Raw genomic sequence first — 17547 nt, 5'->3', positions numbered from 1 at the left:
GCATGGAGTGCAGCTGTTCCAAGAAAAGGGCATGTGTGTTGCACAGTGCAGAGCCTCAGGGGTGCAGCTAGCTGAGTTCACTGGGACTCGGGTAGTGCCAATGAAGCCCAAATGCCTGTTCAGGAGCTATATCAAGGGTGTTCTCCCTTCTGGGTTTTGTTTTGCTTTGGTGACATCTCTCCTCACTGTGGCTTCATTTTTCTTGTTTAGAATGGTAATGCTGACTCTGTGAAATGACATGTGGGAAATGTGTTATTTCTTTTTGATGATAACATCAAGAAGGGCTTACCATTAAATTATGCTATCATGACAGTATCCATGACATTCTATCTTTGTGACATTTCCAAATAACATCTCTTGTGTTGTAAGTTGGCTTTAGTTGTTTTTTTAAAATTCTATATTAAAAGTTAAGTTTTTAGAGTCAGCATGAGGTAAATATTAACATATGACATTCTGGTATTCTAATAAACCTTATTTGAGATATGCTAAATATGCACCCAAGTACCTTTATTCTTTAGAGGCAATAAATTCAATATCTAAATCAAATTGTACAAGTTACGCTAAAAATTGGGCCATGACAAAAATACAAATAGCAATATATTAGATTAAATAAGATATTGATGAAAATACAGCCATGGCAGTTAATATTGATTATCAGCTAGATAGAGCTGAAAGATGCCTAGAAAGTTGGTAAAGCAACTTCTAGGTCTATCAGTTGTAAAGTATTTAGGGGTGCTTTGACATTTGCCCCATTCATCTTTCTTAACAAATGAAACCTGGTGTAAATATGGGGTGCATGTGCTGAGTTCCCTTGAATGTGCACAAGTAAATTTCTTTGATTGTTGTGCATATTTTGTTATAGTTTACAATAGCAGTTTCCTTTCAGTTATATGAAATTTTAGTCATTATTTATTTATTTGACTCACAGACTTATTTTATTTTTCAGGCTCTCTATTCATCAACTTCTTTCCATAAACATATGTGTATGTATGTACATGTACATACATGCACACTGCGTGTTTTTGTTTGCTTTGTGCACATGCGTAACTTCCACCCAGCACAGAGCATCAGAAATGCTTGTGCCCGTACAGTAGTTATGAAGAGCACTGTCGCCCCCTTGAAGTCCATGTAAACTTCACTACTCGTGTGGTTTCAGGAGTTGGACTAATGTGGTGAGCGCACACTTCTCAGTGATCACCACTGTGTTTGTACTCAGTAAACACAGCAGACAGGATGAGCAGTCAATGTCTGTTGTGGTCCCTTCAAAGAGAGTACAGTCTTTAGATGCATCTCGGTTCAGAGGAGCAGTTAACAATCCCTGCAGGGAGTGGTGTGGACAAGAACAACTCACCTGCATGTGTCAAGGAAGTTGAATTTGAACTGTAAGTCAAAACTTCTTTATTCATTGATTTCATTGCTTCACACATGTTTTATCTTCACTTTGATCTCCAGCAGATAGGATCTGCTCCCACTGTCTATAGAACAGGGGAACAAAGGTTGGGACAGAAGAGGTAAGAATTTGCTCTTTTGCAAAGCTGCCAAGATGAATGTTTAAAATTGTAAGCCCAAGTTCCACATGGAGCTGTTTCATTTTAAATGTATCACTCTCTTCATTTTATCTTGCTTTTTTGTCTAAGTTGGTAAACACTTAAAATACCTGAGGGGATTTTATTATGTAAAGACATCTTTTATTTCAGATACATTTCTTTTTCTTTCTTCTTTCTTTTTTTGTGGAAAAGTGTATGCACTTTTTTTTTTTTTAAATCACACTCCCTAATGTATACTTCTTTGAAAAGTAGAAGAATTGTTATTTGGGTTTTAATACAGAAAAGAAAAATACAATTTTACTGTGCATGTCCTTGGAGTACAGGACTCAAGCTACTAATCAGATAACTCAATACATTTATTTACCAATTGAGAAGCATCTACGATAAAAAGAATTAGGAGACTTTACCAATCTGATATTTTAAAGTAGTCTGAAATTGCCCTAATAACAGCAAATTAAAAGCCTTTTTCTCTTCAAAGTACACATCTTCCAGCTGGTGTTTTATGCATTCTTTTTCCCTCTAAATAAATATCTAAATTTTAGATAATGTAATACCCCCTTAAGGAAACATGATCTATTTTCTCCTGGCTACACCAGTCTACAAAGGAACTTGGGAAGTAGGGGTTTAAAAATATTAATTTTCTTACCTCTCCCTACAGAAACCATTTTTCCTTAAATTCTCTCTCACACTTGAGATTTCCCAAAGGGCATGCAATGTACTTGCCATCAACCAGCCCTCCAGACTACCATTTTCTGGCCCTCTTCTGCCTAAGCTAATTTTCATGATGCTTCTATTATTCTTCAGAATTAACAGATTAACAAAGCCCAAGTACACAGAAGGCTTTGCTACCCCTCCAGTCCGTCATCCAAGCCCAGGGCTGACTGCCCCTTATGTCCTGCTCTTGATTACAAAATTTTACAATTACAATTTTGAGATATGGCCTGCCAAATACACTTCTGCAGCTAGTCACTTACGGTGCCCCATTGGGCCATGCCAAACAGTTTCTATGCTGCCCCTAATGTATTTGAAGGTCTTTGCGCCTGCATAGATGCCTGACCTTCCAGTCATCTCTCCTTGTCCATATGATGGCACCGTCCTTCTTACCCTCAAGAATGTGGGCAGCAACCTCTTCAGTGCCCTTGTGTTCACTGTCCAATTTGTTCTCTCTGTCTCATATATAATAATTATATATATATATATGCATAGATACATATACATATATATATAATTTGTTTTGTTTTTGCATTTTTTGAGAGAAGGTATTCCTATATATCTAGCCCAGGTTAGTCTCAAACTCATGATCCTCCTGCCTCAGACTCCCAAGTGCTGGGATTACAGCCACCATGCCTGGGCTTGTGCAAGATTTATTTATTTATTTATTTTATTTTATTTAACAGGGAGAGAATGAGGATGAGTATGGGCATGCCAGGGCCTCTTGCCTCTGTAAACAAACTCCAGGCACATGTACCACTTTGTGTATCTGGCTTTATGGGATACTGGGGAATCAAACTGAGGACATCAGACTTTGCAAGCAGATGTTATTAACCACTGAGAAATCTCTTCAGCCTATCATGCAGGTTTTAAAAGAGGGATTTTCAATTTTTAATTGCTCTTATTCCAGAGCTTTCATCCAAGAATTAGGACATGAATTTGTGAAGGATGATAAGAGAACTTGAGCGACAGCCAGGCTAGCTTTGCCTTGTACAAGGAACCAGATGCCTTTGAATCAGACTTGGATACTATTAGTGTTTTTCCCAGCATGAAGAGTATCTGGTTGTCATCAAAAAGACCCCTAGATGAAGAATGCTAAGAATCCTCTAACATTCCTCAATGCTAGGATGAACACACAGGACTCAAATTTGTACTTTTTATAAACAGCACCAAATAATTACTACAGAGAAACACAGAGCACATGGTGGCCATGTGGAGCAAGAGATAGAGGATTCCACTTGTCCTTTAACAAGTTCAATGTCATGTAAAAATGAACGCAAACATACACTCAAAGTTTTTTACTTGAATTATTCACTTAGGTTCTATGAATCCTATGTAAAACCCAGGAGACAAAAAGGAAGAAAGCAAGTTGATTTATTATAAAACTATGTCAGTTTGCTTTATAACAACAGAACCAAAAGTCCTACTAATGCCAGAGTTCTGATAGGATGTTTCTTAAATAGGACTTTGAAATAAAGGTTAAAACGTGCTGTGTAACATAATTTAAGCAAAAAATCACCATATTTAATAAAGATAGCTATAAGAGCATGTTTAAATTAGAATTCTCTCCAATACCTGTGCCTTGTCAGGAAACTGCATAACAAGCAACGGCCTCCTAGAAATGAGCTGGTATTTGGGTTATAGACCCTCAAAAGATACCAGATCTACTCTGGTTGGCAAAGAGCAATTGGATGGTATGTGGGATAGCACTGTGGAGGGGCCTGACATATCAGACTGAGACCAACAGTGTTTTGTCACGGAGGAAGCATGGATGGAGAACACTTCCCATTTCAGTTCCAGGATCCTCCAGTTTCAGGATGAGACACAGCACCAAACTAAGTCACATTCCTTTATAGCACAGGACAGATGCTACAGACGTTCTGATCATGAGAATATCTAATTGAAAGATATTAGATAAAGATATTAGAATAGAAAAATCTATTCTATAATTAGAAAAATGAACATAAAGGTTAGCAGATGTGGTATCATTTCTTTGTCTACAGGAATGAAATAAGTAAGTCTCAATTGTTCTTGTTTAATTAAAGCATCAAATTCAATATGAAGCTAGAGAATATCTAGAGAGCTTGTCTGTAAAATGCTAACCTAATGCACAAGCGTGCTAAAACAAAGTCCTAATTCCTCCCTAAGTCCTCAGGATGGATTCATACATTCCATAGTAAAGAATCTTGTTTTTAAATAAATAATCCACAGAACAATTTTTAATGTTCCTTTGTTTTAGGATCATTGTTTATAGATATTAAAGTGTCTGTTGAAATTTCTAAGTATAACCTTTTCAAATGACCTGAGTCATTCATATATATTTGTAAATTGTATCTATATGCATATATATATATATATATATATATATATATATATATATATATGTCATACTTGAGAGCTCCTGTGTTCTAAGGCAAGCAATATTTTTTGTTGAATGCTCAACGTTTGTTGCAGTGAGCATATCGGTTAATGATATTAGTTTATGATGCATTAGCGTTCACTTTATATACCAGGTGCACATTTTATAGTATGTTAGAGCCTCCTGTAAAGATCAATGACTATAATATATTTGATTTTAGAGGAATTTATATGATGTTTGTGGCACAGTGTATTAAAATTTATAGATCTACTGATTAGAAAATCAGAGTTCTGACCCTGTTTTTGCCTCTGGACACATGAAATAAGATAGATGATCTCTTAACACCTCAGGGTCTCAGTTTGACTATCTGTGAAATGAGAAGCTATAATATAGAGCCACTTTTGATCATAAATAATTCTGTCTTAGATCATAGTTTTGTTGAAATTTTAAATTAAAATGTAACATTTCTAACAATACTTAATGTCATTTTCTTCTTTTGTGAATACTAGATTATTGCATTGATAACCTCTGTATCAAGCATAGCTTGACTGTTCCCTTTATATAAATTAGTAACTAGACTCCATAGTCTTTCTACAGTGTAATTCTCTCATCATAAAAGATGGAATGGATTTTCCAGGCATAGTAACCATCCTTCCTGAGATTTGTAATGCATATCTAGGTTTTGATAACTGGTCTACATAACTTGTAAACCTTTGCTTCTTTTACTGAAATATTCTTCCATTGATCACTTCTAACTTATGTCCATTCATGGACTTACCTGAAAACAATACTCAATTACGTCAGTATCTGAGCAGAGTTACTAAAGTGTTATGACCATAGACTGTATAATAAATCTGCAGGGACTCTTGTATCTGAAAATCAGCAAGTTCTTGTTAGAGTAAACATTGTGAGTGAAATGCTAACAGTAATGTATACTAAAAGCCAATGCTCAGCAAAGTGTTCACACGCCTATATTTGCACATCAGACTGACAATCTACATTGAAAACACCTGAAGAAATATGTGACAGCAGTTTAACTATTAATTTATGTTTACTCTCTCTTCCATGACTTTGGGAGTCTACAAACAAGCAGCCCAAAACATGCACATATCAAAAAGAAATACATGTGACAAAAATTTGAAGCATTACCCTACACATCCATTCTTTTTCATGAATTTTTGAGTTTATCTTCAAGCAATCAAAAGCACACACATGGCAAGGGCACAGAAGATTATTAGACAGAGACACAAACTGTTACCAATTAGCAGAGAGATCTTTGTTCTGGTCAGATTCAACTTGTGACTTCACAAAATAAAACTTGGCTCTGTGAGGGTGAGGTGTTAGGACACTCTTGCTCTGGGATCCAATACCTCATGCGTCAGATCCAAGAATGGGATGGTAGGACACTCCGTTCCTCGAGTTATAACTCCTCAGTACCTGGAGCTGTCACTGCAGTCTGGCTCTTCTCAGTGGATTTGTTGCTCATTTGAATCCTCTACTACAGCCCTCTCTGTAACTGGCCAGATAAACCTCTACTTTTGGGTATGCCTACTGGGGACAGCACAGCTGACTGTCTGTCTTGTCTTACCAGCTCCACCCATTCTACCTTTGATAAAGACAATAGATAAATAGTAAAACACTAAGGATGAAGTTTTGTTGGGGCGTAGGCTATAGCACCAGAGGAAGGAGGGCACAGAAGCAGGGTCCCCAGAACAACTCTGAGGCAAGCATGAGAAGAATAACGTGTCATGTGTGTGCACTCTGTCATGGGTGGGGATGGCACTCCCGCCTGTTCACTGAGGGCTGCTTTGAGATGTCTGAAGTTTTCATGCACTGGGGGAAGTCTCTTGGTACTATATAGCAGGGCCTGTGGAGCAGCTATGACAGAAGCAGTGTGTCGCAAAGCAAAGCCCTGCCCTGGACAACTCCAAAGGCCAGATTTAATTCCCCAGAAGCCATGTAAAACCAGATGCTCAAAGTGGAACGTGCATTTGGAGTTTGTTTATAGCAGCAAGAGGTCCTGTTGTGCCAACTGTGATTGTCTTTTTCTAAATAAATATCAAACAGAAAGGTTGCAATGTAAGGATTAACCTTTAAATTACTACATGAATTTCTAGAATAAGTGTAAGCTTTGGCAATCAGGTGGGTGTAGAATACCACTCAGGTTTCAATACTGCCTGTTGGCAACACACAGGCAAAGCAGACACAAATAACAAACAAAGGCTACAATCTAAATTGATATTTGACAACAGCCTCAAGAATGATAAGAGGAACATTCTGAACCTAAATATTGCTAATTCAAATAAAGACTTAGCAATGTAGGGTTTAATATTCAAAATATCTAAGATACTTTCTAAAAATACTCAACATGCCAAGATCTAAAATACTTTGTAGTCAAAAAAAAAAAAAGAAGAATCAGGAGATGACTATGTCAGTAAAACAGATATTAGAATTAGAAACTTATGGGAGAAAAATATAAAAATATTGCAGCAATCAATTATTAACACACCTGAAATCTATGCATAAAGAATAACAGCAAAAAATAGGAGACAAAAGAAGAACCTGTTGAAAGCTTTACAGAAAAAAATGTTATAACTGAAAAATTATTAAGAATTCAAAGTACGAACTTAAGAGCCTGGAGTGTGGTGGCTTGTCTTTTCAGCCTATCCACCTCCTCCCAGCCTCAGCTCTGTAGCCTCTGCTGCAGTCTTTCTCAGAAAATATGAGTTAACTCTCAAAATTCTAGAATTCTTTTGAGTAAATGTAAATATTTACTCAAATATGACAGAAACCACTTGCTGACAACTGGCATACACACACATGTATACGTGCGTGTGTGTGTGTGTGTGTGTGTGTGTGTGTGTGTATCTTTCTGTGATTACTGAGAAAAATCTCTGTGCCACAATTAATATGCAGCAGTAAGCTACTACCTCTGAATAGAATGAAGGGCTCTAGGCAGAGTTGTCAGACAATGCTCCTATATGAGATATAATAGATATTTTTTGGTCTCTGTGGTAGTTTTCATGTATGGCCCCATAGACTCAAGTGTTTCTGATTAAGAACTGAGCTTGTAACTTGAATTTCTACTGGGTGGAGCCCTGCTGGGAAGAAGTATGTCACTGGGTGCAGCTCTAAGCCCAGCCCTGACCTGTGTGAAAAACAGTTAGAGCTCTGGTTGGTCATGGCACTAGCTACTGGTGGTATCTCTCTCTTGGATATACAGAAATGAGATACCTTGTTCTGCCACTGATGGTGTTTTCCTGAAATGTTTAAGCTACTTCTGGTTAGATGTTTGTCCCAGCAATGAGAAGCTAACTTCAACTGTTTTATTTATAAGTTCTGATAATATCTCCGTCATACCTTTTCATCCCTTTTTCCTTTGCAAGAAACAGCTGGTCTGTGTTGTAGGTAGTATACTGATTCCTTTTGGAAATTATCCCTTGACCTATGTAAATTATTCTGTGATAAGGCCATATAATGGGAGAGCTAGGTTCTTCGACTCCCAAAGAAATAGGAGGAATAAGATGCTAAGACTTGGGTAGAAAAGGTATGTCAGGGAAAGCTACCCTTAGGATCTGACATACAGGGAGCATCCCAGAAGTCAAGTGCACACACTCCAGTTGTAAATAATAATAATAAATTAGGATTTATAACCCCCACTTGTCATCAAGTGATTCCATATACCAGTTATACTTGTAGAAAGAAGACATGGAAATGCCTACTGCTTCCAGTTCTAGATCCTTAACCTCGCACCCTGAAGTGATAGGATAAAGAATGTAAGAATGCCAATAGCTGATTGTCCCTGACATTTGTCATTGATCTGGGATCCATCATCTACTCAACCTGTTGAAGGTTTTCAGGAAACGTCAATTAGAGAATACCAGAATTCAACAACAAAGGGAGCTAGTGGGCCATGAGGGCATGTCTAATTAAATCAGAGCATAAACTTTCATTTGTTTTTGTTCTGTTAATAGCATAGTATTTGACTTAGCTTGAGAAATTTATTTCAGGTAAACAATTTTCCTGAATGCTTCCGATGCAGATTCCAAGCTACTAATGAAGAAAATGATTCTGTGGTGTGGGGTGGACAACCATGGACCAGAGAGGGGTCTCTTTGATGCCCTGTGGGATTGTACCTGCATTTGGCTCACACGTTTTCACCTGTACTGGTTACTGCTATCCAGTGACTAGAACTACCCTGAGAAGGTATTTCAAGTAGAAGAATGTGGAATAATGATTCAATTAATTCTCATTGTCATTCAGAGGCCTGCTATTAACTTAACTGAGCAGTGGTAATTACAACTGCAGCCCATGTAATGCTGTGACCATGTATTAAATGAGTGAATATTTTATTGTCATCACAAAACTATAGAAATACCCTGCATTTGTTGCATAGGGCGTTCTTTACAGTTTTAGCAACAGACACAAATAAAATTTACTCCCATGCAAATTTAATGACAATGTGATACATGAGAAAATGAGTGACATCTCATAAATTAGAAAGAGAATTAGAAATTAAAATGCTAATTTTTAAATAAAGCCAATTAACATACACCAGAATTAAATGTAATCTTTGACTTTATCCAATGATGTTTCTATTATTCTTCACTGTGACATTGAAATTCAAAATGTGAAGAAAAATATTCAGAAAATACTAATTATGACAAGAAAAGACTCAGATTGCCCCTCGGGGTTTACTTCTGAATAGGTAACTGCTAGCTGGAAAGAATTCTCTTTGTCGCTCCTTCTGAGGTATTCCCTGTGTTACATTGGCGCTTTTTCTATTTTATTGGTAAGGTCTTAGCTGGCTGGGAATCGTCTAAATTCATTCTTTGATTTTTCTCAATTGTATGCTTCATTTAACCATGGCAGGGCTGGGAAGCAGTTAAAGAGAACATTTCCAATAGTAAGGCCATAGATTAAAGGATGTTTCTAGCAAATAAGATTTTTTTGGTGAATCTTTCAAAAGAAAATCTTGTTAAAATTTATTCTGTACATTGCTTGAAAATGACATTATCTTTTGGGAAATTTAAGGTAGAAATTTTGACCTTCTTTATTCTTGTTTTTAAATGTGTGTGTGTAAATCACCTATCTGTGTGCATAGAGGTGTGTGCGCATATGTGTGTGGAGGTCAGAAGACAGTCTTGGGTATTGTTTTTGAAGAAGGCATTCACCCTTTTTGTTTGAGACAGGTTCTCTCACTGGCTGCCACTGGAACTACAAGTGAACGCCACTGTGGCTGGTGGCATTTTTACATGGTTTCTAGGGATCAAAGTCTGGTCTTCCTGCTTATGAGGCAAGCACTTTACACTGTATTGCTCAATTTTCATTAAACTCTTGGTAATAATTTTGTCACTATGAAGAATGCTGACCATTTTGAAGGATTTTGAGTTTCTTTAAGTGTGTCATAAAATATTTTTATACATTTATATGTATATATGATAATTTTAAGATACAAAGACCAATATCAGCATCTTATATATGAACTTATTATCATAGGATAGCTGTTATAGGATATTTCTATAAAATAATTTACATCTTTATAACAGTAACTCTTCTGATGAATCTTTTGACTTTTTCCACCTACCTAGGTCCTCTTGAATAAGTTTTAATAGAGTTCTGTAATTTCTACATAAAATTATTTCATGAATTTAGATAAACTATCCTAAACATATTAAGTATTTAATTTTAAGACCAGATATTATTCTATAGTCAAGATTATCTGGCACTCACTGTACAGTCCAGGCTGGCCTTGAACTTACTATGTCCCTTTCTAAGGAATGTGATTATAGATATCAACCATCATGTCTCAACCATCTTTTTCTGATATATGTTTGTAATTATTTGTGGTGACATACAGAAAAATGATTGAAAAAGCCTAGCATGGTGGCACATACCTTTAATCCCAGCACTTGGGAGGCAGAGGTAGGAGGATTACCATAAGTTCAAGGCCAACTTGACACTACATAGTGAATTCTAGGTCAGCCTGGGCTAGAGTGAGACCATATCTCAATAAAACAAAACAACAAAAAGATTGATTTTTCTATATCATTAAATGCAAACTAAATTTTGTACATTTTCTGGGATAGTTCCTATATTGATTAAGAAATTCAAAGAAATTATCTTTGATTAATGAAGAGTAAACTTGTTTCTTACTTCTGAGCTATCAAAGATTTGATTTACTTTTCTTATCTTACAGCAATGATCAGAACTTTCATTAGAATTTTGTGCCATATAACAAAATGTGGAGCTTTCCTCAAGAGACTAATATTCTACCACAGTGTAACAACTTGGGAGCTTTTCTGTCTGCATTTTAGTCTTGAGATATTACAATCAGTATTGCGTGTAACAATCAGGCTGAAAAAAAAGTATTTGTAAAAATAAATTCATATTCAATTGCTCTTGGAAATAATTTATTATGTTGCCAAATTATTCAGGGAAATAATTTCTACTGGAAATGTAGAGGTTTGGAGGTTTAAAGTATATAATTCTCAATGGATACTAGAGAGGTGAGAATGGACCAATACAAGAAAAAAAATGAAGAATGCAGGTCATTAAATTCAAAAATGGATCAAAGGCAAAAAATGCCCAGTTTAAAAAAAATAATTGTACACTAAGCAAAAAATACCCTGGATTAATTGTACTATTAAAAGATTTTGTAAATCACTAAACTATGTAAACAGTTCATAGAATTGATTAAAAGAATTGGCAATGTTTCATTATTCAAGATACAAATTGGGAAAAAGCATTTTCAACATCCAAACACACTTCAAATAACTAAATGCAAATTAAAGTAGCAACAAATTTGAATTTTTGTCAACAACTACAAAAAGTATATTGCAGTTATGATGAAAGGAGAAAGAAAAAAATCAATACTATTGGTTGGAACGAATCAACACAGTTTCATATCTGAATTGATTTTTATAATATTAAGATACAGAATTCATTGATACAAAGCCCATTGTAGTATGTAAAGTTATTATATATCAAAAGTTTACTGACAAAGTGTCACTTATAAGGCCTTAAGAATCTCCCTGGCAATGCCTTCTCTCATGCCTAGACTGTTTTACAGCCTTGCATGCTCAGCAGGAACCAAACAGAAGACCACCCCACAAATATAGTTCAACCCAGCTGTATCCAAGGTTGCGATGGGGTGATGTCTGCAGAGGGGACCCTATCTAAAGGTGGTGGGTGACAAAGCAAGAGGTTTGTGAATGCTTCCCTTTTGCCACTTATACTAATGGCATCAGTGCCTTGCTCTGTAAAATAAATCCCTTTGCCATCTTTAGAACGTGAGACCTCGGTGTTTCAGTGTAAAAGTAAAGAGATTGTGTTGCTTTGCAAACCCCAAATTTGTTTTGGTTTGTTATTACTGATTAATTACTTGAGAGGAAGAGAGAGAAAAAGGCAGATGCACAGAAATAAAAAGGAAGAAAATGAGTGTGCCAAGCTTCCTGACTCTGCAAATGAATTCCAGACCCATGTGCCCCTTTATGCATCTGGACTGATATCAGAACTGAGGAATCAAACCCAGGCCATCAGGTTTTGTCAGCAAGTGCTTTTAACCATTTACTGATCTCTCTAGTGTCCAAATTTGTTCTTATCAGCAAAAGCAAACCCCAAGTAGGAGACCCCTCTGAAAGGATTACTAACAGGGGTAGTTAGCACGGATGCATTGCTGTCAGATATTAAGTTAAACAAGATATTCTAATTCTATGTGGATGAATTATATGCACTTTATTGTGTTATTAATCCAGATAGAAAATACTATGTTTATAAACTCACAATCTTATTTAGCATAATTGATTGCTTGTTCCTACAAAATACACAAGGGACCTGGTGATTATGCAGGACGTGTAGGCTCTCTATCTTACCTCACTGTTCTGGGGTATGCCACTGAAACATCAGGTCTCTTTCTAAGAGGTAAATATGAGAGACTAAAGATAATAAAAACTCCCCTGGCTCTACAGTGGCATTTCACTGACTGTGAGATGAACAAAGAGTTCTGTTTTCCATGTAAAAAGAAACATATTTATATTTCTAACAATTGTAATGTGTACCACACATAGGACAGCTCCACTTTGAGAAATTACATACATTATACATCCATTTCCTCATTGCCTAATTACCAATACACATTTCTTCTGGTATCTTTATATTTCTGTATATAAATTGAGTTTTTAAAAAATATTTTTATTTATTTATTTATTTGAGAGTGACAGAGAGAGAGAATGGGTGTGCCAGGACCTCCAGCCACTGCAAATGAGCTCCAGATGTGTGCACCCCCTTGTGCATCTGGCTAACGTGGGTCCTGGGGAATCGAGCCTCGAACCGGGGTCCTTAGGCTTCACAGGCAAGCACTTAACCACTAAGCTATCTCTAAATTGATTTTTATTAACAGTGGGAAAGTAGTCTTTATAATTAGCACAGTAAAATTATTTCATTTGTGACTTGTCCATGAATGCTAAAAATATTAGTTATAATATACCTGAAAACTCAAGAACTTGTTAAGCAATTCAATGAATGAGGATGGGAATGAGAATGACATCTGCTTAATGATGCCAACATGATTGCTCAGCTGTTGTGTTCAGCCTTGCCTTTCATATAGGAGCATGGAAGCTATTGTGTACCAGTATTTTCATTTGATTGCTGTGTTGCAGAAACCTTGTGACTACTACTTCTCTTTACTTTTCAAGTGTGCATTCTGGGGTGGCTAAATATAAATATGAAATATCTCCCATGTATTCCTGAGTTTGAATACTTAATCCCCAACTGGTGGCATTGTTTAGGAAGGTTTTGGAACTTTAAGGAGGTTGAGCCTTCCTAGAGGAAATGTTTCAGTAGGGACTAACCTGGAAATGTTATAGCTCAGACCTGCTTCCCGTTCTTTTCTCTTACTACTTTCTTCCTGCTGATGTGATGCTCAGTTGTCTGCTCCTGCCATGATGAAATTTCCTCCTTGAAACTGTGAGCTGGAATAAACTATTTCCTTCCATATGTTGCTTCTGGACAAAATTTATCCCAGCAACAAAAAAAGCAACTAATATACATGCAAAATGATTCTGACAGTATTTTCTGTCCCCAAACATCTGAGTTTATTTTGGTACTACTAGCCTGGATGATTGCTGACTGAGTCCAGAGATATGTGTACAGTTGGTAATCAAGACCAGAAGTGTGTATACAGGCAGTTTTCCAAGCTCTTACCATGCACTATCTCATTGAATTGTCCTTATTAACAACTTGGTGAGATCAGTCTCACAATCCATTATGAGCTAGGATATGAAATTTAATTCATTTTGGAAAGTTCAGTTGTGTCCTCTGGGTACATAACTTGTCCAATGCCACAATAAGGAGGAGACATTGTTAGAATTCAAATTAGTTTCTGTGAACAATGTACCTTTACCATCACACTTTCATCCTAACCAAATTCTCTATGCATGAGAATGTCTTCATTTTATGAATGGGAATTTGTTATAATTATATGACATACAGAGGAGCCACTGCAAAGATAAAGGGAGAATCAATTCCTGGCATAATTAGAATCTTGAGCTCCTGACAAGGGCTCTGCCATGATTTCAAAACTTCCTACCACCTGGTCTGCTACACTGGCAATCCCCTCAGTTCTCAGTGCTCACCAGGAACAGGGTACCCTTGCTTTCCAAATGGCTTCATAATATATTTGTCGCCAGCAGAGTCCTTGCATAAACCTCAGGTAATACCCTAATCCCTCCCCAGTACTCTAAAAACAACAATAACAAATATTTTTAAAAGTCAGTTTGGATTTCATACCTAACCAGATGGTATTAAAAGAAAGTTCAAGTCAGGAAAAAGTGAGGGAACATTTTTCCTTGTAGTACAATTTCAAATGTTCCTTTAAAAATCAAATTGTTTTAAATGCCATCCCATTTACTTTCAAGCAAAATGAAAGATATTTGGAACTTTTTCTACATTTATCACCTTGATTTCAGAAAGAATAGGAGAGCACAGATTAATTGTAGAAACAAAATGACAGGGATATATGACTGACTAGAGAATAAGGAATTCTTTATATACAGTATAAATTTAGTTTAGACTTTTAATTGGAGCAAAGGTCACCAATACCTTTCTCTTTAGATATAATATCCAGTAGTTTTGTGCTACTCAAGGAAATTACAGTTTTGGAAATATGCAGTAAAGCATCTAGTAACAAAATGCCTTTCACTGTATTAATATGTTTGTTGAAGCTGCTATGATGCAGAGAACACTCAACTGCTACAAAACCAGATATCCAGAGACACAGAGGCTCCCAAGACCTCATCATTGAAGTAAACCTAAAATGAACCCAACATGGCTTAGGGAATTTGCGGGAGAGGGGGCAGAAAGAATGTCAGAGCCACACGTTGGGTCATGATATACAGAGACACTGCCTCCTACCCATAACTGATGGCTAACCCCACAATGCACGACCCATGTTGCCCAATGAGGAGGGTTCTGGTGGAGTGGGGACGACAGGGAGAAGGCTAACAATGGTACCAACTTGACTGTATACTCTGAGTACAAAACTAATAAATAAAATAAAAAATGAAAAAAAGACCACTCTAGTACTTTGTAAAGGAAAACAGGTTTTTGGAGATTCAAGCATGGGGTCCAACATCTGCTCATTTCTGGTGAGGTCCTTATGGCAAATGATATCATAATTGTAGGAGTAAATAGGAAAAGAAAAGATTATATGTACAGAGAGGAAGTGGAGACAACTTCAGGGTTTGGACTTGTTCTTCCCCATGCAAGAGTTCAGGGATTCATGCGGTACCCTTCCAGAGACTGCTCGCACACGAAGGAAGGCCGTCCCGACAGACCCTGCCTCTTAACGCCCTGCCGCCTTTCATCATTGCCACACTGGGAGCCAAGACTCCTACACATGAACTTTAGGTGACAAAGTCCACTTAAACCATAGCCCTGGATTACTAAACATTGCTGTTAAGTTAGGATGCTCAGCACAGTGCTAATCTGTTCAAAATCAAGCAAAGTTTTCAGCTGTTTGCAAAAATTCACATAAGCAACAGCTAGACTAAGAATCAAAGAAAAGCTAAAACAAGGAAAGATACTGAAGAAAACATACAAATGTACTGGTGATATCCAGTTTCTTTGAGAGGATGACCCCTTTGTCCTGCATGTCCAGCAGAGCCCCTGGGGAGCATTGCAGTACTGCTTGGACTTGAACCAGCAGTGGAGAAAATGAGTCTTTACATGTAAACTGGATTTTATTTTTATTATTATTATTATTTTTTTTTTTTGAGGTAGGATCTCACTCTAGCCCAGGCTGACCTGGAATTCACTATGGAGCCTCAGGGTGGCTTTGAACTCACAGCGATTCTCCTACCTCTGCCTCCCGAGTGGTGGGATTAAAGGCGTGCGCCACCACGCCCGGCACAAACTGGATTTTTTAACATAATTGTCTTATCCTGTGTGAAAATTGGCAAGTCCCCTACACCCACAGTTCTTCTGTATTTGGTGTCTGCAATAGCACCATGCCTTTCCATGTAATGTTCTGTTTCTGTCAAATGTAGAATATTGAAGAGAAGACAATATTATCATTAGTTTCCAAATGTGGTAGACACCAGGTTATATATAGATATAACAGTTGAGAACTTTAGAAACCATCAAGGAGTAAGCAACTAAGAGGCTACTGGAATTTAAGGATGTTAACAGAAGACAACTTGGTTCTAAAGGTTTGTGCTCTATGCCTACCATTAGCTGTGGTAGGGTAAGAATTTTCTGCATCGAACTCCTTATTGTCAAGAATATCTAAAATGTCTTCAGTCTTCCTGGTTAGCCGTTGATAGTCCTGAGAGAATGTGTGCTTATCCAAACAGCTTCTTAGCAGCTATGTGAGAGAAAGCTGATATGTTGCTTGTCAGTGTGAGTGGTAAAAAAAAAAAAAAGCAGTCAGTGAATTTTTTGTGTATTAAAAGGTGGATCCAGGCATGGTAGCACACACCTTTAATTCCAGCACTTGGGAGGCAGAGGTAAGGGGATTGCCATGAGTTCAAGGCAACCCCTGAAACTACGTAGTAAATTCCAGGTCAGCCTGGGCTAGAGTGAGACTGTACCTCAAAAAAAATTTTAAAAAGGTAGAACCTTTGTGATTGCATTTTGAAGCCAAATTTCACTTCTAAAGTTTCTACATGCTTCTATAAATTCAAACATAGCTCGGCATAAATTTCAAGCTGTCATTCCTCCTTATGTTGGAAATGACACATATTAAGATGGTTATGAGTCTTAACTTTTCAAATTTTTAAAGAAAATACTTTATACACTAAAAAGAAAATGAAGGACCATGTTTATACTGACCAAAGCAATGTCTCTTCTGCATCACATGCAGCAGCCCCCTGCTTGGATACCAGGAGTCCTGCCTAGTGGGAAGTCCGGCTCAAGCTCTTTGGGACAGTGTGGTACAACTGCATCTTTAGGAACCAAACAAGCCCTTATTGTTGTCATAAGGTTTCTATGAGTCATCTAAGAAGTTTTCACAATGGCCAGGGCTGACTTCAGGGTAGTGTGGCTGGCTGCTTGACTGACAGTACTTTTGTGTTCGTAAAGACAAGGCAACAAGGCAGAGACCAATGGCCAACAGTTAGCGACCATTACTCAACATCTTTGCTTCCTTATAGGAAAACACTGGAAGTCTTAACCATAAGAACATTGTCATTGGCTGTTATCAGTAAGTAAAAACAAAGTTTTAAAAATGCTTTAACAACACTTAAAACTGACCCAATAAAAAGATATCCCCCCGTTTGTCCTGAAGGGATTTATTTTGGATGATTTGGGCAGCTGCTTAAAGGACTTGGGGTTTCTAAGTGCTATGATTTGAATCTCAATTTAACTTGTTCCCTCTAGGCTCAGCTAAGGAATGGGAAGATCTCATGTTGAGGTGCATCCTGCTGCATTTGT

The sequence above is a fragment of the Jaculus jaculus genome, chromosome 6 (genome assembly GCF_020740685.1).
Source record: "Jaculus jaculus isolate mJacJac1 chromosome 6, mJacJac1.mat.Y.cur, whole genome shotgun sequence".
Lineage (NCBI taxonomy): Eukaryota > Metazoa > Chordata > Mammalia > Rodentia > Dipodidae > Jaculus > Jaculus jaculus.
Note: the sequence above shows the minus strand (reverse complement) of the source record.